Source organism: Pinus tabuliformis, chromosome 8 (genome assembly GCF_031772625.1).
Source record: "Pinus tabuliformis cultivar Carrire ecotype Pingquan chromosome 8, CPIR1, whole genome shotgun sequence".
NCBI lineage: Eukaryota > Viridiplantae > Streptophyta > Pinopsida > Pinales > Pinaceae > Pinus > Pinus tabuliformis.
This window is the reverse complement of record NC_142294.1, coordinates 1,202,604,853-1,202,627,342: the sequence shown is the minus strand read 5'-3', so window position 1 is coordinate 1,202,627,342 and position 22,490 is coordinate 1,202,604,853. Positions and strand designations below refer to the sequence as shown.

Below are 22,490 nucleotides of genomic sequence, written 5' to 3'. Positions count from 1 at the left end.
GAACTCTCTAAGCTATACATTAGTGTAGAACTCTTCCAGGATTTTATCACCCCTATGTGACAAGCAGATAATTTTGTAAATGGAAGTAGCTATCATAGATAATGGATTTTCCAACCTTAAAACTCCATGAAATCAAATGATTATAAATTTTGCAACTTCTTGCTTGAGGCCCTTGAAATATGTGACCATGGGTGTGCCCAATTAATAATTAATTCCTTATTTGTGTACCTTCTATACTTATATAATCATTTATTATTGACGATACCCCATTTTTTAAAATATAGAAAAAAAAAATTAGTAGAAGAGCTCACAATTTTTTTCCTATTTGATATTATGGAGCCAAACCTCAAACTATTTTATGGTATTTTTTTCAAATCAAACTTTCTATCTTGCCTGGGTAGGGCCTCCTCGACTTGAAAATGCACATGCCTCATTGTCATCTTGAAATCATCCTGAAATTATTTTCCTCTCAAGCACTCAAATTTAGAGTTTCAAATAAATATACTTGCAATATCTATAATATCAGTTGTCATCTTGAAATCATCCTGAAATTATTTTCCTCTCGAAATCATCCTGAAATTATTTTCCTCTCAAGCACTCAAATTTAGAGTTTCAAATAGATATACTTGCAATATCTATAATATCAGAGAGCTCGGGCGCTACAATAGACAATATATGAAGAGCAATAATAGGTAGATTTAATATCCACCTCAGTTTTATGCATAGAGTTAGTGTATTTAAATCAATATTAATTTCGTCCACAACCTCTAGTTCTACTTATCCAATCACATTTAGTTTGGTTGTTTCCATTACTCTTGGATTATTTGAGGCACGTGGTTGAGATATTTTGATGTTTTTGGTAGTTGGAGCACTTTTCGAACATGCTAGGTTGTCAGCAAAATAATTTAAATTATGCTCGATATCTTTGTCGAATGTAACATCTAGGCCAAGTAGTATCATTTGATCTATATGTATTTTGAAATTGAGTCGTGATATTTCCTCTCCACTTCTGGTCGAGTTGACTATGCATTAAAATGTTCTCAAAACTTAAGTAGGTATTTTTCCTCTTTTCATATTATTACAATTGTCGATATCATCTCATTGATACAGATCTTAGGGCCTAAGATCTTAAAAAAAAAAAATTGAAAAAAAAAAAAAATAAGATAATAATAACTATATTGTGGTAGACAATCTATTCTATTACAAAGTGAGGTTGGTTATTTATAACTTTTTTTAATTACATTACCATGAGTAAATAACATGTGTGATAAAATACTATGTATGGATAATACCATGGGTGAGTTATTTAGGGTCTTTAGTTACATTACCAAGGGTAAACATCATGGCTGAATTTCCATTGAGATCATTCATCTTCCCTTATGAAGCAATGGTCCCCATTGCGTGAATTTCCCTGCGAAGAGGCTTTTTTCAAAGATGAGTTGTGGATGATCAAGTGTTGTTGAAGGCAAAAGTTTTGTGTGGTTAACCCATAATCGGGGGTTTGTGGATAACCCGTAACCATGATGAAAGAAGATTCGAGGATAGAGATACCATGTAATGCTTGTGAGCCAATTATGATATCGATAGTGTGTGGCCAACCAAATGGATTTTGATGGCAAGGGTTTTGCCAAGAAAATTTGAAAATGGAGATACCATGTAATGCTTGCAAGCCAATTGTGATATTGACAGTGTGTGGCAAAGAAAATGGATTTCGATGGCAAGGGTTTTGCGTGGTTGACCGCTAACCATGATGAACAAAAAGCCTAGGATAGAGATACCCCGTAATGCTGGTGGGCCAACTGTAAGGTGGACAGTGTGGCTGAGAAAATGGACTTCATTGGCAAAGTGTTTTGTGTGATTGACCCAAAACCATGATGAACCAGGGTTCTAGGATAGAAATACCATGTAGTGAACCTCAATATCACTTGTCAATCTATTTGATATAAATTTGGTGGCTCATCTTTGTACATTTTCACATTCCAATAAGATATCGTAAACACTTTCTCTAAATACTTAAGTTTGTACACTAAGTCGGCCTGCCATACTCCATACCAAGCTTCCCAAATATTTAATGCGATACATCTATTAAAAAATAAATAAATTGTGAATGTCATTCGCAGAATAACTAATAACACCTCCAAACAATGAGGATGCCACAAAAGTTACAATGCCAAAACCCACATTGCCAAAATCCAAATGAAGGATGAGATGAGGTAGACCCGACAAACGAAGGACCTGGGTCCTACAAGCTAAGCCTGGTGTTGAACCAAGATTCTTTATATCCACTGCATCTAAAATTGAAACAAAAACCCATCAATGGGTTTGTTAGTCATGCTATTTCATTGCACTTGGCATAGAGCACCATCTTTGTCAATGAAAAAAGGGTTCTTGATGTCAAACTGACAGGAAGAACTCAGACTGCATGCTTAGGAATTTGGTTAGCAGAAACATAATTTGAACCTGGGGAACAAATTCATTTTCATCCCAGCCCTCTTCTTCTTAGCAATCTTTGTCCATTCTGCATGGAAAGAACCAAAGTGATCGATCCATTCGTAAGTATGTGCACCGAATAGGTCTCGTTATGCCTGGAAAATATTAGCAGGTAATTCGGCGTTGAAATAAGTATAAAAATAGGCAAGACTCACGTTCATAACCGAAGTGCTGATGCCGGCACTGAATTCCAAATTCACTACCCTTCTCCAAGCACCCTGTCTCTCAACCATCTCTCTCGCAAACTCTGGAGCAACCAAGAGGTTTGGAAGTTGTGGGTTCCGTTCGCAGGCCGCCTTGATTTGATCCAAGAAAACAACCCTGACAATGCACCCGCCTTTCTCGAGCTCACCTATGTTCCACCCTGCAAAGGTCTTTGGCAGCTCCTCATTGGTTAGACCCGCGACATAGCTGAGCACATAATAGGCCTCAGAGATGAACTGCAGGTCTCCATACTAAAGCTGTTGTGAACCATTTTTACAAAATTCCCAGCACCTCCAGTTCCCACATAAGTAACGCAAAGCCAGTCGTGCACTTGCGCAACGACCTTGGTGACCACGTCTTCAATATGCTTATAGGCCTTGAGGGTTCCACCACGCATGAGCGAAGGGTTGTTGCGAGCTCCTTCCTTGCGTCCGAGACCCCCATTCCTAGGTATATCAAGCCTTTCTCGGTCACCTGCTTGGCCCTCTGCTCGTTGTTCTCGCACCCCTCGTTGCCTCCGTCTACGATATAGTCGTTGAACTCCATGTACTCCGAGAGCATCGAGATGGTGTGGTCGACCGGAGGCTCGACCTTGAGGAGGATGACCACAACCCTTGATTTCTGGAGGGATGGAACGAAGTCCTTGGGATCGCCGAATCTAATATTTTACAGATTGAATCTCCTAGCGATGGTGCAGATTCGAGGATCATCATATACGCTCTTAGATTTCTCCGTGCTTTGTTTTGTAAACCCTTACTGGAGAAACTCAATGTCGTCAATGGCCCAAGGCAAAAGCAGATTCATCCTCTAATATTTTGGCATCATCCGTGGTTTTTCTACCCTGGAGTCGTCACTGCTCTTATACCACTTGGGCCCAGATTTGAAAAATTGAAATGTAAATGGTTTTTTAGTTACGTTATCATGGTAAATATCATGGCTATGGTGGAGGCAAGAGCAGGTTCATCGTCTCATATCTTGATGGCATTATTTCTACTATGGAGTCGTCACCGCTTTGATACCACTTGGTGTCCTAGATTTTTTATCAACACTTTTCTCAAATCTTTACCTTGCTTTATTGTTCTAATATATGTTTGGTATGATTCTTCTTCTCGGAATACTTCTTTTCTAGCATAATCCTTATTATACTGAAGTTTGAAACTACTTATAATAATTATAATTATAAAGTTACTTTAATGAGTAACTTAAACTTAAAATCATTAAACATATGGTTAGTAGGCTAGATTGACACAACATGGTTTTGTGATAATCTTAAGCTCATTGGTGCCTTAGAGAGGTTTTCACCAGTGGACACGCCAAAGCCATTGAATGATATACCTTAGAGAGCTTTTCACCCGTGGACATGCTAAAGCCATCGAGTGATATATTTTTTCATCCAGATGCTATTTTCTACTGATTCAAGTAGGATCCCTTGAAGTGTATTCAACTGCATTGCGTTGGAAGATTGTATGTTATCTATTACAAAGGGGCCTAGCCATGCATTTTCTAGTGTTCTTAGTTCCCCCTATATTCAACTATGATACAATAATGTTAGATCTCCTACTTTCAAATGCTTTTCTTGTAGATTCCTACTATTCCATGACTTTTTCTATTTTTTATTGACTTGTTGCTAATGGAGTGCATGGAGTTTATTTTCTTCTACTCCATGAAGCTACTAAAGTCACTCTTTTTTAGTTTTCCCAATGTCATACTTTATCAAAGACAGTGCACTTGCTAGATTTGTGTTATAAATGAATGGCATTATTGCTTCTTGTCCATAAACTAGCTTGAATGGCATGTGCCTAGTCAATTGCTTAAATGCCATGCAATATGCCCATAAAAATGTCGATATTTTATCATCTTAGTCCCCTTTATAGATATTGCATATCTTAGGGAGCTCTTTATGTAAGGTTTTGTTAAAGGATTGTACTGCACCATTGGTTTGTGGATGGTAAGTCATTGTTTTTGTATGCTCAATCATAAATTTTTGTAGCAATATTTTAATTGTAGCATTGACAAAGTGTGTGCCCCTATCACTAATTATAGTCAGGAGGCATCCAAATCTTGTTACTTCTTTTTCATAAATAAATTTGGCTGCTACTTATTTTTTACAAGATTCAACCGATTTAGCTTCCGCCCACTTCATTTAGTATTCCACTATAGTCATAATATATTTTTTCCCTTTCTTTTGGCCCTTTTGGGAAATTGATCAACAAATTCGACAACGCAAATCTCAAATGGTAGGTTTGATTTTATAGAGGAGTGGAATTTCATTTTCTGGCAATATTTTTCCTATCCTCTAATAGATTGCACACTTCTATACTTCTCTTTAACAATATTTAAACAATGTTGGACACCATAATCCTACTTGTAAAGAATTTCTAGCTATCATGTCACCTTGATAATTTTTTTTGAAAGGAGTATGGATGGACCTCTTAAAACCCTTGCAACAGTGAGGGCTACACCCTAGTGGATGATTTTATGCTTAGTTTGCATGAATATTTTGCATATTTATTTTTCATTTCGTTCAATGGTGAATAGTGGTGATTCAGTGAAAACAATAATTTCTTTTGCAAGGATGGCTACCAGTCAAGCAAAATCCTATTTAGTTTCATATAATTCCATGCTAAAATTTTGTTCTGGTCTTTTGGTTCTTCAAGAAATTCCTTCACTCATTATTCCTTTGGATGAGGAAGCTTTCAATTGTGAAAAAAAATCAAAGCAAGGTTTGGTTTGCAGGTTTAATGGCTTCTAGTCATGGTTTACTAAATTTCACAAATGGATATCTGAGACGTGGAAGCTCCTTTTGGTAGATGAACTAAATATTACCCCTATGGCTTGGGCTTTTTTCATTACGGTTTTGATAATATAGAGGGCTATTTGTGAAGTTGGGTTGTGATTTTGGGGTAGTATCGAACTCTTCATGTAGCCCTGGACTCCCACATTTGAATTGATAACGAAGTTAATCCCTACGGCTCTAGTTTGTGTAACAATTAAAAAACTTTCCTTTCATTTTTGGAATGTCCCATTTTTATCCATTTTTTGGAATTCGTTGGGGAAGTTTTATCATCATTGTCCTGAAACTACAAAATTTTTCAAGACTACTTATGTCTGAATATGTTTGGATATGGAATTCAACAAGGGTTATCTCGCAGGGATTAACTTGATGACTTGAAAATGTGTTTGGTTCCAAAATATCAATTGTAAGAATAATTCATTTCGGAGCATGCTATGAAGTGGGGTATGTAATTAAAAATTTCCACAAGCATTTACAGAACAATAAAGACTAGAGAAAAAAAATGAAGGCCCAAAAGGTGGGAAGGTTGTTACTCTGAAAGTTTTTGGAAGGTGTACCAAAAACCCTCACTTAATTTATTAGTGATTGCTAACCCTACCAACAATGGATAACTTATTAATTCTCTTCAGATCTACAAAATAGTTGTTATAAAACCCTGCCGAAAATGGCATGCAAAAACAAAAAAGAAAATAACAGTGTACAAAATAATGTAAACCCAATGAAATTTTATTAATAAAATATTATTGCATATAACACCTGGTGAGGAGAATATGCAGACTCCGATCTACAACATTCCCCTTTGTGGGATAGGTTCTTTGCTACCCTTTGCTTTAGCTACAACCCTTTCTCTCACGATGGATATAGAGGGAAAAAGGAAATGATGGTGGCTTGAACTCAAAAGTAGGAGCTCAAATGCCAGAGGACAATATTGATGACAATGAAATGGTCATATGTAAAGAATGAGGAGAAACCCTTCTATTTATAATAGAATATTATTAGATGAAATCATGATCTAACTATTAGGAATATTTTATTGAGTTAACTTAGAAAATGGTTAAAGTAATTAACAAATAAAAAATGATGTATTAATTACTTAAGAAGGTATTGTCAAAGTGAGTAAGAGATAATTACTAAATAATGATTTAATAATTATCTCAATGAGAGAAATAAGGGATAAATATGGAATAATAAATAAATAATTATTTATTTAATTGTTCTTGGATGATTTAATCAAAACGGTTTAGAAATAATCATTAAATAATTATTTAATAATTATTTCGAAAGAACAATAGATAAATAATTATTTATTTAATTATTATTGTAGGTTTCAAGGGCTTTAATTACAAATAATTTAGGAAAATGGTTCTCTAAGGTGAAAGTGGGTTTTCATGTGTAAAAACTATCCTACATGGTGTATTTCAATTAACTTTGTAAGAAATGGCTAGCTAATCATTTTTTAGGTGATAACAAATGTGTTTAGAGTGGTTACTATACGATATTCAAAGAGGAAGACTTAGAGGATAACGAAGAAATCGACGACAAGAAGTAAGTAGATAAAACCAAAGAAATTACATAAGCGACAATGGAAACCAAGCAAGAATATAACATGTCAATGAGGATCCTCTAGATGCAGTAAAAGTGGAAAAGAAACAAACCCTCATGGAAAAAAAATTCCCTCTTGAATACATATGGATTATTCCTGCAAAAGCATCTTACTGGATAGATCAAATAGATGAGGAAGAATCCAAATTTCACTTTTCAAAGAATGATTTGTTATAAATAGAAGAAAACATGGATTGGACTTTAGTTGGGAAGAAATTAAAAGGAATTTCACCAAGGAAAACAAGAAGGTAGACTAAGTCAACACAGAAGTAGTTAATAATGGAATGTAAATGTATCTAGATATTGGGAGTTTTTAGGAGAATGTTTTGTTGGAAAGGGTCTGAAATTTTTATGTCATGGGGTGTTAGAGAATCAAGTAGGGAAACTATTAAAATAATTTCTTGTGAACCTTTTGTTAGCTTCTTATTATTATTTATTATATTAGTTTCATCAAAATTATAAAGAGCATAAACCATGAAGATCATAAAATACAAAAGACACAAGATGTAGGCTCCAAGCTAGGGAAAAACCAGTCCAAGGGGAGAAACTAGAAATAATTTCTTCTCTTTTAATAGAATCAAATGAGAAATCCGAGACCCAAAGACCAAATCCAAGACCTCCTTGAATCACCAAGTCAGCCCTCCAAAGGTTCCTTCTTGAAATAAGCTCAGGTAAACAAGGTCAATGAAAGTCAAACTACAAAATTTCTAGTCAAATCAGAGTTTCGACCCTCTATTTCAAACCTATAGTTTAGAACTGCAATTTTTAGCTTTCTACAATCACCTAGAAACCCTAATCTTGTACATGTGAGAGAATCCAAGCATAAAAATTATATCCTCTTCATTTTCTTTGACTTTCTCTTGCTTTCTTGATCTTTTCTTCTCTTGCTCCAAATTGAGCATGAAGAGTATCCAAATGAGTCAAGTTCTCTTCCTTTATATACCATTCTCAAGAGGTCAAATAGGCCTCTTTTACGCTAACTATTTACGAGTAAGGATGACTTGTTCTTGGAGGTCATTTTGACTTTCGAGATTCAAAAATATATTTTCTTTCTTCTTACAAATTTCCCAAATGGGTCTTATACAGATGACAAAGATTATGTTGCCTCAATAAACCCTAGGAGCATGAAGAACATTCTTGACCTAGTGACAAATCAATTTGATCATGAAACCCATGCTTAAAATAATATTTTTTTTTTCTTTTTACAAATATATACAATGTCATAAGTACAAAGGAAATTATGAAGATCGAATCTAGTTACAATATCCAACATGGAGAACTTGCTTGAGGGTTTGGATGGAGCCTCCATGCTCAATTTCAAACCTCTAAGGAAGATTGGAATATGTAAAGGTTATAGCCTAGTAACCATATTTTTTTAATAATACAAATTCCTACCCATTTCTTTGAAAAAAATATAATTGTTAATATGGAAATATCATACACATTTGTACGGGTTAGATGACACCCAAAATCTGACAAAAACATGTATAGGTGAATCTTTTCTAGCTGGAAACATCATGAAAATAAACAAATCAAAGGTTTTCCAAAGTTGAATAATAATAAAAAATCAACCCGCACGAGAGCTCTAAAGGAAAAAAATTCAATATTGCATGGATTTTCCGTTGATAGTCGCACAAGCTGCTCAAAGTCCAATCAATAGTCCAAGACCACTCCACACAATTTGATAACATATACAAAATCATTATATGTTATCAAATTAGTAGTCTGAGACCAATTAATAGTACAATTTTCCCTAACAATTACTGCCCAAGGACAACCGATTTTGAGCCAATTTGGAGATATGTAGCCCCCAAAGGAATCCTCTTGTCCTTCTCTCAAGTCATTTTCTCATTGATGAGCCAAGGGAGGGAAAGAGGAGTTCAAATTATTTATATAGAAGGAATTGGAAGACCAATATAAGAAGATGTTTTTGCATTTTTATGCTAGTAAAATTGCTCCCAATCAATCCTGGATTCCATTGTTGAGAGGATTCTGCCACTATGGAGAGTTCTCTTTGCTTCTTTGAGAGAGGATTTTGCAAAGGAGATTGAAGAAGGGAAATTCTTATTGAGATCTCTTCAGCATATTTTCTCAAGAAACTCCCTTCAAGTGTCTTGATATGTTATTTTTAACTCTTCCATCACCAATAATCAACAAAGAGGATCACGTTCCTATACGTTTATTGATGTGTTTTTGATTCATTAAGATTGTTTCATGTTGTTTACTTTAGTTTTAGTTTAATCTTGTTTATGCATTGTTTCTATTATATTCAATGCTTTGTTGGTTCTTATTTCAGCACTAACATCATCCAATTATTTGTATTCTCCTCGTAGGAAATAACCAGCTCCAAGTGTTTTTGGGACCCTTAGTTAAAAAAACACTAAATACAAAATGGTGACTCCACTTTCTTGCCTTCTTTAATCTAATTGGTTGTTCCAAGTTCTTCTCCTCAAAACTTTCATTTTTTTTTCATCCAAAATAGTACTAGAATTACGCAGGCCTCCCTAGGACCTTTTTGCGACCCGAAAAATACCTTTGTTTATTTTTTCGATCCGATCTCACTAATTTTCCCACTATTGAGAAATCTACGGGCAGCTAGATTATGCGATTTCTCTTACTTTGATAACTGATTGTGATGTATTTTAAGTTAAATTGGTTATATTCTTCTTTCACTTGATTATTATTATGGCCTTATCATCAAACAACTACCAAACTATGAAGATCAAATAGACAAGAGGAGAAAAAATGTAGGTTGCAAGCTAGAGCCAAAACCTCTCCTCTTGGGAGGAAAACCCACAATAATTATTCTCTTTTTATAGAATGTTAATATGATTAATTCCAATACCTAAGACCCTTGTCAAATACCCCTCCAATACCAATTCAAACTTCCCCTTCTTGATGAACTTTTTTTCTAGCTACTTTGACCTAGAAACTTCCAACAATTTTGACCCGGCAACTTCCAGCAACTTCGACCCAATAACTTCAACCCAGTAACTTTCAGCAACTTCGATTCCTAACAACTTATTTTGTAGCTTTTAATTACCCAACAATTTCTTCTATAACTCCAACTTACCTAGCAACTTCTACAGTTTTGATCCAACACCTACTTTAGAAACCCTAACACAAGAGAGAGAGAGGTACAAAAAATTGATTTTTCTTCTCTTCCTTATTTCCTCAATTTTCGTCCTAATCTAGCTTCTTTCTTGAGGAGATCGAACTTTCTTTCATGCTTGTGGAATATCTCTATAAATGAAGTCGAAGTTCCCTTATATATAGGCTTCTTAGGAGGTCGAATTGTTTTCCATCAGGCCGACTTGATCATTCTTGTAGGTCGACTTGTTTGAGAAGGTCCTAGAGGGTCTTTATGACACTTTTGAATTTACAAAAAAAATCTTTACAAGATACAACATGCCCAAAGGGGTCTTACATGTATGACAATCACTCTCTTGACTTCATAATTCTATGAAAAAACTAGAAGCACTCATTGGGTTCTTGACCTACAAATAAATTTATCTTGAGCATGAAACACATGCATGTAGAATGACAATAATAAATTTATTTTCTATTTAATATCAAATATATAAAATCATGATTAAAATAGACATTATGAAGACCGAACCTAGTTACACATTTGAACATTCCCTTTTAACTAGGGATCTATTCATAATCCATACAAGGTACTTGGACATTCTCATATCGAAGAATTCTCAAAAGAAGAGTCAGATTGGTAAGCCATCTCATTATCTATTTTCTTTGCTTATACTAGTGCATCTCATCATACCAACTAACATTGTCACATGGCAAGGCCTTGACTACTAGTTCTATTCTCCACAAGATTGGAGCACAATTTTGGTGAGAAAATGACTGATAGACACCATCATCATTGTCTCTTAAGGCACATACCCCATCTATATGTTCACAAGGTATGTCCTTTTAGGACCATTCCTTTCTTGGAATAACACATCCTCAATGATTTTCCTCTTCAACTCTTATCTATTGGATGCCCCACCATTTCCTCAATCAATATCGAAATAAATCTCATATGATTACCCAATCCTCCATTCTTTCTTCATGACATGAAGACAAGAATGATTTGTCTATCTCTCCCTCTCAACTAGGGAGGATCTACACATTCCTATAAAATGAATATTCCCAATCTATCTTTTACAAGGGACTTGCCCAAGCTCCCTCTCAACTAGGGACATGTTTCCAATAGTAGCTCTCTTCACTTTGGTGGAGATCATGGTACTAGTGGTTTCTTGTATGGCTCCTCTTTACGCATCATGTCATGAACTTCATCTTCTTCATTATGGATCCTTCTTCATCATAACTTCTTTTTAGGGCTTTTGCCATATTTCTCCATCACTTCCCTTCAATGGACTATAACATTGAACCATTAGTCATGTCATCCTTCTCTTCATCAAAAAGTGATATTCTATTCCATATGTGGATTTCCTTGATATAGCTACCTCTTCTAAGGCATGTTTCTATAGGAACTTCCATCCAATATGATGAGTTCTAGTTTTAGGTGACTTCTACAATCCTTTTTCGGTAGACCTATTTTAACACAACCAAATATTTTCAAAAATCAAAATGAACATCAAATCAAAGTTACCTTTTTATGATGGGTTTTTATCATGAAATCAACTTATTGCAACCACAACATCCTACACATGTATGAATCCATATCCAAGGAATTCATTACCAAGATCTTGTTTTGCAATAGACATACGGGTCTTCATACCTTCTTCTTCCATGGATATGTCATAGCTAATTATTCTAGTTATTCGATGTTGATCACTTATCTTCTCTTATATGACTAGAATTACATATTTCACTAACTCTTCTTCCTTTCTTCACATATTGCTTCCCCAAGAACTTCTATACATATTTCCTTCATCATAGAAACCATAGTTTCCAACCACCTCATATTCTTTCATTTTTTCAATATGTAGAAGAGTTCAAGGAACATTGTATACATGCCTTCGTGCATCATTCTAATGGAATATTTTATTCTTCTTCAATCATGCTCATGAGATAGAGCATTCAAGCATATTTTCTGCAACTATTTGATCATAGGAATTTATCTATCAAATATATACATAACTATTCCTCCTTTTGGTTATCTAGAATTCCTTCTAGAATATTTTTTTTCCTTACTTAAAGATGAAATTAATTCAACCAACTTTACATGTTGCACATCTTGGTTATCATACTTTATGAGTGAATCCCACACAAGGTGGAATGTGGAATATATGTGAGGCACTTGCTTCTTCCTAGTGGAGATGAACCTTCTAATGAAGATTCCAATGGAGGATCTTGATGATCATCATTGTAAAAATGCTCCTTATTGATGATGTTGTATTATTTTATCTTATATATTACTAGATGACTTTCCTACAACCATATATACTGCTACTTAGTTTTTCCTTATATGTGTCCAATGGAGATTCCATTTCTATCATGATGACTGCTATAACCTTGTAGACTTTCTACTTCATCTATCCCTCCATGCTTCTATGATGATGTCATATCTATCTCACTATAATGCATCCTATCATACTTGTGATGCTTTCAATCATATTCTATAATTGAAAAGAACTAAGTGAAAGAGGTTATCATATTCATAATAGATATCTTTCACTTCCTCCTTCATGGGTTTCTTCTTTTTTAATTCTTCCACTTCTTTGATAACATGTGCTTCATTTCTTTCCTTTATCTTCTTGTTATCCTTCTTGAGTTTGGGACAATTCATTTTAAAGTTCCCATATTCATTACACGCATAATATTGTATCTTTGACATATTGATCTTTCATTTTTTTTCAAGGATCAAACGTTCCAAACTTTCCTTTTCCCCTAGCCATGGCAGCATATGGTCGAAATTATTCATTTGATCCAATATCTCTTTTTCTTTTTGTTAGAGCCTAGATTGACCTCAGGCTAAATTGAAGCAATTCTAGGGTAACCATAAACCACGCTTAACCTGGTAGCTAGCCCTACCAGGTCGGGAGAGGGCTCTCTCCTTGTCAATCTCAATGGAGATGACTGCAAATATGGATTTTAGGCTAGGTATAGTAGCTTTAGGGTTTTTGGGTTGATTTTGAAAATTTTGTTACTGGATCCAATGGAGTAGGCAGGTTGGGTCCGGGAAATTAAATCAGAGATACAAACATGTTCTATGGGGTGAGATAGATAAGTGTTTATGTACTAGTAATTGGATGAGATGATTGATTTAAGACTGTTGAGGAGCTGAGGAGGGCATGAAGAAACCATGAGTCCTCTTCAAATTGTTGAAAACATAAAAAACCAAATGCATTCCCAAGACAAAGCACTGTTATTAGTGTATTTTGTCTATTTATCTTGATTCATTTAGTTTAGAAGAAAAAGAGAGATTTGGAGACATATAACACATAAGAATAACTCATTACAGAAGAAGAAACAATACATAAACTCATTATCACAAGAATCCCACAAAAATAGCTGTGAAACCTGGTTTTATTCCTTGCCAAACTGCTGATACAAGTATACAATGAGTGCACCACTTCCAAAAGAGTCCAACCTTTACAAATGACTAAGAAAGTACATAATATAGGCAATAAAACCACCTGAGCTAGCCATTAGGGGTCAAATCCAAGAGATTAGGAGTTGTTTCAACCACATCTAAACTAGGAACAAGAAAATAGGCAGTGGAACAACTTGCCTCTAAAACCAAGGAAACTGATACATTCACTTCCAAACCACTTTTAACTGATGTATCTACCCCCTCAAGTCATTTTACATTCATATTTACATTGCATTACATCATTTACAATCATAAATTCACCAAGGATGAGAGAAAAAGTCAACTGGCAGTCAAACTAGGAAAAATTTCAGAGTTCTGGGCAAAATTTGCAAAATCAGCTATATGCGCAGTGTCATCTTCTGTATGCGCAACACCGCTTCTAGCCTTCTTTTGAAGGTCTTACACTCTACCAAATTAAGCCCAAGATAGCTTGTTGGAAAGCTCTGTCTGTCTAGTTTCTGAAACATCTTGAATTTCCTAATTTGGAGGTCATTTTCCTGTTCAAAAATGAATTCTCCCAAGAATTCTTCCTATGGGTGCATAAAGTGGCAGAGAGGGCACTTTTTGAGTGTTTTTTTCCCTTTAGGAGACCTAGTTTTGATCCAAATGAGATGCAACTTTTAGGGATTGATGTGCTTTTGATAATGAATCCAGAAGTACAATCCATTTTGCAAATGGGTGTTCCAATCCAATGTGCAGCACCGGTGGCGCTACGCATCCACTGGAATTTCCTATGTTGCATAATTCAAAATTTTGAAATTGACAAAATAGTTTCAAAATTTACCCAGTTTTGGCTCAAAGCTGCTTCATGGGTTACTTTGCTGGGCTAGAGTAGCATCAGCCAAAATTTTAAGCTTATCATCCTTCTTTTTGCCTTTTCAGGCCCTCCTTAATCTTACCTTAAGGTGCTTGATCCTCCTATTTCATATCCAATTCCGGGTCAAATAATGGTGGGCCATATTCCTTAGCATCTTATTGTCTCTATTTACTTTATTTAGAAGCCCCTCAAGGTGAATATTAACTCTTTCAAGCCATATCACAAAACTCAAAACATGACTGATATCTAAAGCATGTGGTGGCTAATGGGCAAGCAAGTAGTTCACTCATGCTGATAGGTTCCTCCCTGATAATTCTGCCACCTTTGTGAGGTTTCTTCTGCTGCAAGATCCTTTCCCTAGAGCTGTCACTTAGGGTGTCCTCCTCAAAATCAGGGTCACTGTCTCTTTCCATGCTTGTCTCTATGGGATGATGTGGTGATGATATGGTGAATGGTGGATAATAGATGGGGGAAAAAGATGAGTATGAAGAGATTTGTGAAAGGAACAATAGTGATGAGGTGAGGTAGGGGAGTGAGAGGGATGGATAGAGGACCTAGGGTTTTGATGTATGAGGGGCTTAGGGTTTCATAAAGGGATTAGTTTCTTAGGGAAAATAGGGAAAGGGAAAATAGGTTAGGGAAAATGGGATCAAGGGGTAGATTTAGGGCAAATGAAGTTGGGAAAAGGGACAAGGGATTATGGTTTGCAATGGTATGAAATAGTGTATAGAAGCAAACTAGGGTTTGACTTTTAGGAGACAAAAATCATGAACCATACATGAAAACCCTATTTAAGCTCAAGATATGTTGATACTTACTTGTTGGGAGGTGAATGCAACAAAAGAAGTGATGGAGGATTATTTTTAAGGGTTTGGAAACTTCACAGACCAATGCGCAGCACCACCAGCCTAATGTGCATTGCTAGTTCAAATTTCTAAAGGGAAAATTGCTCTGATGCGCAGCGCCAACCTCCTGATGCGCAATGCCTTTTTGTAGACAACATTTGAAGGCATTCCCGGTGTCCAAATCGGACATGTGATAGCTCGTTGGAAATATTATCGAGTATGCTTTCCAGAACATCTTGAATTTTTCAATTTGGAGTTCGTTTCCCCTGTCAAAAGTCAAATCTCCCAAGACGGGTCAAAATGTGCAGAATGAGGCTGCCTAAATGTAGAGTGCTGTTGCAGTCAACTTTTGAAGGTCTTCCTCAACTCCAAATTAAGCTCATGATAGATATTTGGAAATTTATCTTTGTCTAGTTATCAGTTGACTCATCAATAAAGTGATTTGGTCATCCCAGCTAGGTTAAATCTTGATTTTCCCAATGTCACTCCTGAAGTGCATCAATCCTCGTGAGGCCAATGATGTTTTCAACATTTCTCCCAAACCATGAAACCTGTGTAAAAACTGAAAGATGTTTTTCTTCGTAGGTCAAGGATGGAAAAAATCCTCTCTCACTATTGTCAAATTCATCTTTTCTTTCTCAAAAACATAGTTTTAAGAAAACCTATCCCGATATGTGGAACATGGGATTTGTAGAAATGAAGGGAAATGAAGGGGATGAGGGGCTTATAAATTATTGAGAAAAATTTGGGAAGTAGGGATGGATGTTAGGAAGTAGGGGAAGTGGAATTTCAAATATTGAGTGAGGGGAAGGGGTCCAAAAGGGCAAAACACACGCATAACCTAGAAAATTGTCAAATTGTAGCAATAAGATAGGGTTTGTGGGAAAATAATGAATTTGAGGGATATCAGTGATGGGAATTGTTTAAGAAGGTATATTATGGATAGGGGAAGGTGTATGAACATTAGGACATAAGTTTTGTTGATCATTTTTCCATCCAAGAAAAATTACCTTCAAAACCCTAGGAGAGGGAAATGGGCCTTACCCAAGTACAACTGAAGCATAAACAAGGTGTAAAATGACCCATTGGAACCTGAATTGATGATGAAAACTTTTTGAATGATGGTACACTCAGATGAATGGTGACATGGATCGACACTTCGAAAACTTTGGAAAACAAATCCTAGACCTAAGACCTGATGATCAAATTTTACTTGAAGACTCACTGAAATGACAAAATTTGACTTTGACACCCTAAGACCACTTTGTAAGAGCATGTTTGATCACTGGTGGAAGGCTTCAAAGACTGACACTAACACTTTCAACCTAGTTTCTTCAATCTTATATAATGACCAAAGTTCATTGAATTGAGTGGCTTCCTTCATTCCATATATACTTGATACAAAGTTTCCCCATTCATCAAGTAGTGCATTGAGCACAATGGTGGTCATTTCTTTATCAAAAATTATTTATCCTGCTTCTTGTAGTTTATATCTTATTTATGATACCTTCATAAGGTATGAGGCTAACTTCTTCCATTGATAACTTCATCTTATATAGTTCATTTCTCAGTGATGTAACTTCTCTTGCAATGCTTACAAAAAACAATTCTACCAGCTTTTCATAGATATCTTTTGATTTCTCCAACTTAATTACATAAGGGATGGGGGAATCCTTGATTGATTCTATGAGGATTCTATTAGCCCTTATTTTTCTTTGATATAATTCGATAGTGTTTGATCCTTATCTTGAGATGGTTTAGAGATTGAACCCTTAACATATTCAATAACTTCATTCTCTATGAGGATCAAATCTATCCTCTTTTTCCATGCAAGGAAATTTGACGACCCAACCAGTTTGTTGCTCTCCTTGCAGAATGAAGTCATGTTGATATTGGATTCATACATAAATATAAAGATACTTACTTGTCAAGTGAATATGCTCCTAGATGAAGATATATTCAACTTGATGCCTTATTGATGATGTTGCTTCCTTGGTGATCTTCTTTAAGGATGTTTGAGATGTGATATTTGCTCAAATGTAAGGGAGATGACCTTGATTTCTTTGATGATGATGGAAATTCTTATTCTTTCTTCCTTTGGATGTAAAAATGTAGAATATGGAGACTTCAAGATGCTTCAAATGTGTAGTCCTTCTTTTAATGGAGGTAGGTTTTTTGGGGTCTTTTACTTCTTCCAAGATTTGTGGTGATGTGATCCTTGTGATGTTATGGATGGTCCTCCTTGATATTCCTTAGTTTTTATAGCCCTTATGTTTTTTTTTTTCAATGATGTGATCTTGAGGTTGCCTCTTCTTCATGTTGTAGTCACCTTAGAGATGATACCATGTTGAGAAATCTAGGGGCATCTATATTAGGTGATTTATCTTACTTTGATAATCTCTTGTGATGTATTTGACTTAACTTGATTAGCTTCTTTCACTTTATTATTATTATGTTCTTATCATCAAACAACTGCCATGAAGATCAAATAAACAAGAGAACATGAAATGTAGACTGCAAAACAATGCCACAACCTATCCTATTGAGAGGAAAAACCACAAGAATTCTTCTATTCCTATAGAATGTTCAGATGATCAATTCCAAGGCCTAAGGCCCTTATCAAATATCAGTCCAAGGAAAAGTCAAAATTCTCCTTCTTGATGAACTTTTCTTTCCAGCTATTTTGACCTAGCAGCTTCTAGAAATTTCTACCCAACGACTTTTAGTAACTTCTAACAACTTCGACCCAACAAATTTCAACAACTTCAACCTAGAAACTTCCAGCAACTTCAACCAACGACTTCCATCAACTTCAACCAACAACTTCCATCAACTTTGACCTATCAACTTCTAGCAACTTGGACCGCCGACAAATTCCTCTACAACTTTGACTTCCCCAATAGTTTCTTTTGTGAATTCGACTTCCCCAACAACTTCTGAAATTTTAGTCTAGAAGCTACTTTAGAAACCCTAACACGAGAGAGAGATAGGTCCAAAAATTTGATCTTGCTTCTGTTCCTTATTTTCCTTAATTTTTGTCATTTTCCAACTTGTTTCTTAAGGAAATAATGCTTTCTTTCATGCTTGTTGGATATATCGCCAAATGAAGTCGAGGTTCCCTTATATATAGGCTTCTTAGGAGGTTGAATTGTTGTCCATGAGGCCAACTTGGTCCTTCTTGTAGGCCAACTTGTTTGACAAGGTCTTAGACAATATTTATGACACTTGTGACTTTACAAAAAAATTCTTTACAAGATACAACATGCCCAAAGTTTTCTTACATGTATGACAATGATTATTTTGACTTCATAATTCTATGACAAACCTAGAAGCACTCAATGGGTGCTTGACCTACAAATAAATTTATCTTGAGCATGAAACCCATGCATCAAGAATGACAATAATAAATATATTTTCTCTTTAATATAAAATATATAAAATCATGATTACAATAGACATTATGAAGACCGAACCTAATTACACATCTCAACACCCAGAGACAGATGCATGAGTCATGTGACTTTGCAGAGCATAACCAACGAGACACACAAAGGGTTCAAAATTCATTGTAATTCCTCTTTCGAGAGTGTTCTAGCAGACTTTAGTGAACTTTCGACACTCCTACAATTTTTTATAGTTTAGATAGACTACTATATTTATTTCCTAACCATTCTTAGTAGGGAAACTGTTATTTTTACTTTGAAATTTTTGCAACTTACATAGCTTAATTAGGAGGAAAGTAAGTGGCCCTTATCCACACATATTTTCAACTTAGCTAGCTCATTTCTAACATAGCTTAATTAGGAGGGAATTAAGTGACCATAATCCACATATATTTTCAACTTATTTTTCTCGTTCACATCACATAGCTTAATTAGCAGGAAAGTAAGTGGCACAAAATCCACACAAATTTCTTAATAACAAAAGCTTTTTTATTTTTCAAATCATTATTAGAACTAGGACTGGGTGTTAGTAAAGAAAGGGAGTAGCCCCTACTTCCCTCGCTTCCTTGTGACGATCCTGTGGTTGCATCTGAAATCTTTCTCAAACCACTCAGTTTCCATCTCCCTATATGATCACAGAGTGTAGTTAGGAAGGAAGTAAGTGGACCACTATCCACACATGATTTATTTCTTGCAAGGAACATGCGTAACATAGTGTAATTAGGGTTTTTGTAACAAATCATCGCATATCCATATTGCTTCATACTTTGATGGTCACAAGCTCACATGCATAAACTTGCACCTCACACTAAGCTCATCTAAACTTTGCACCAAGGGTATCCACCTTTCAGAATATTGATACTTAGTTCCTTTGAAGCTTACATTTTTCACACCCTAAGTGAAGATAAGCCTCCTTAAAAATAATCCTAGCACTTGAATACACTAATTTTCCCATAGGGCTTAAAAGATAATTTATAGTTCAAGTTATGACCATTGGGTAGGCATCCCATAAGTTGTCATTAGTTTTTTTCATCTTGAAACATAGGAATTATCTTGTAGGGAATTTGAAATCCTTCAACATGCCACGGTGAAAATTGGTGTGCACCAGAAACCTTACTAAGAGGGGTTTAGGCTTAGGTCTCAGTGTATGTGACTCTCCCCAAGGCTACTCAAATCATTGGTCTAGGGCTCCACATTCTTAACTGACTACCAAGAGCCCAATTTTTGACTGCTCCTGATCCAGATTTAAACAAGAATGCAACAAATTATAGATATAACCATAAATACAGAGATCCAATATAAATAACACTTCATTTCATTTATATAAAATATTGAAATATGCTTACAAACAGAATGGAAATAAGACTAGCTCGGGTGATGGTAGTTTATCTCTGAGAAGATATGTGGTGGCTACAAACCTCTGAATTGTGTTACAATGAGGCTCAAAGGCCTATTTATAACTGAGAAACAATGGAAAACCCTAAACATCCAAAACCCTAACCCTAGGAGATGAAGCGCCAAGCTATGGGCCTCGTTTGGGTAAATTGGTACAACAACTTCCCTGGGTCGTAACTTTGGCATACGATCTTCGTTTGACGTGCACAATACCTTGTTAGAAATATCTATTTGAGGATAACAAATTTTGAATGGCCAACATCAATATACTGCCCATGTTGGCCCTGATTTTCCCAAAAAAATGTCATTTAGGTCCTCAAAACGACTCCGGAAGTTCAGGACCCAAAAAAATTCCAAAAATAGTAAATTGTACTAAAAATAAGGAAACTGAAAAACTGAAAGAAACAATTGTGGGAGTCCAAGTGGAATAGGCGGGTGGCCACCCATATCTACCTAGATCATTCCTCCCCCCTTAGGAAGCAATGGTCCCCATTACGTTGAGTTTCTCCATGAGATGAAGAATCTTCTGCTGAACTTGGTCCCTAGTGAGCCACTTTCCCTTGTGAAGGAGTTAGCCTGCTTTGACTACTCGATATAGTTGGATCCCTTACTGTCGGTGTTCTTGATCTTTATGTCCATGATTCAATCAGTTTGGCTTGTTCCATGTAGTCTAGATTTAACTATGTTGGTGTGAGATGTTTTGCAATTTCTGATGTGTCCAACATTGGCGGGAAGTATGGTCGAAGGCGGTCCACATTGAACACTAGGTGCAGGCCAAGGAATGGGGAAATTCTAAGCTCAAATGCATTGTCTCCCACAGACTTGGTCGTGGTGTAAGGACCATATTAGAGTGGTCTAAGTTTCGCATAGGCTCTGGTAAGGTGTTCCTTATGCAAATGCAACCAGACTTTGTCGCCCACCTGAAACTGGTGTGGCACCCGTTGTTGATGATGTCACTACTTGTACTTGGCATTTGATTTATCCAGAATGTTGTGGACCTATTGGCAGATTTGTTGGATGTGTTCAATGAATTTGTTTGCCTTATCGGCTTCACACTGGACATGAGTCGAATCTGCCTGAGTAGTTGAAAATGGTATGGCAACATCAATGGGACATAATGGTTGGAATCCCAAGCCTACCTGGAAAGGGTTGTGGCCAGTCAAGTTGTGGAGAGCCTGGTTATAGCTGTGCTGGACATAGGGAAGGCTCTCATTCCATGTGCGTGGATTCTTTGAGGTGTACATGTGTAGAATGTGTAGATCATCTTGTTGATGACCTCTGTCTCACCATCAGTTTGGGGATGGAAAGATGTGGACTTAGTGAGCTTTGTGTCCAACATCGACCAGAGATTGGGCCAAAATGTACTAAGGAACATGTTGTCCCAATATGAGATGATAGATTGTGGGATCCCAAAGTATACCCAAACTCGTTCAAATAAGAGTGGCTTTTGTTGTGATATTCTTCTTGGAGGCCACCATAGTGGCCATCTTTTAGAATCTGTCAACGACCATAAAAATACAGTCGTTTCCATGCTTAGCAGAAGGAAAGCTTGACATGTAATCCATGGAGATGGATTCCCAAGGTCGACTACGGGTAGGAATCAGAGTATAGAGGCCTTGCTTCTTGATGGTCAATTTGGCAATGGCTCAGGTAGTGCAGGATCTTATGTACTTCCCGACATCCTATTGAAGGTCTGACCAACATAAATATTTCTGTAGTATTCCCCCCATTTTCTTGACCCTGAAATGCCTAGTGGCCCGATTGTAGTGCACTTCCCAAATCATCTTGGCAAGCTCGCTTGAAGGAATACAAAGGTGTCCCAGGTGGCATAACAGGGTATCCTGTAGGTGAAAATATCGAAATTTCTGACCCTCCAAGAGCTTTTGTTTTATTTGGTCGAATTCTAGGTCGATTTTGTAGAGAGGTGGCCAATCAGAAGTCTCGTTCCCGCAAGAGTTGATCACGGTGGTTAACGCCATGATCGGTGGTCAGCTGAGGCATTTTGCAACATTATTGGTGCTGCCCTTCTTGTACTTGATATGAAAATGGAATTGTTGTAGGTATGTGGACGACTTCTGATGTCAATCATTCTGCAACTTCCCTTGCATCTGTATGAACTGCAGGGGTCGGTGGTCTGTGTGGATGACCGTTTCCTTCCCCAAAATGTAACTCTTCCATTGTCAATAGGTCTGCACAATGGAATACATCTCTTTTTCATAAGTGGGATACTTCCGGGCTATTTCTAAAAGTGTCTCACTATGATATTCCACTGGATGCCCCTGTTGAGTAAGGACTTCCCTAATAGCATAGTCAGAGGCATCTGTCTCAATCACAAATG

At 36.3% G+C, this 22,490-nt stretch overlaps 1 pseudogene; it reads right to left on the bottom strand.

Annotated features, from left to right (window-relative positions):
- Nucleotides 1-2,579: 2,579 nt before the first annotated feature.
- LOC149239684 (6-phosphogluconate dehydrogenase, decarboxylating 3, chloroplastic-like) overlaps nucleotides 2,580-22,490 on the bottom strand; it is a 41,004-nt pseudogene continuing 21,093 nt past the window's right edge.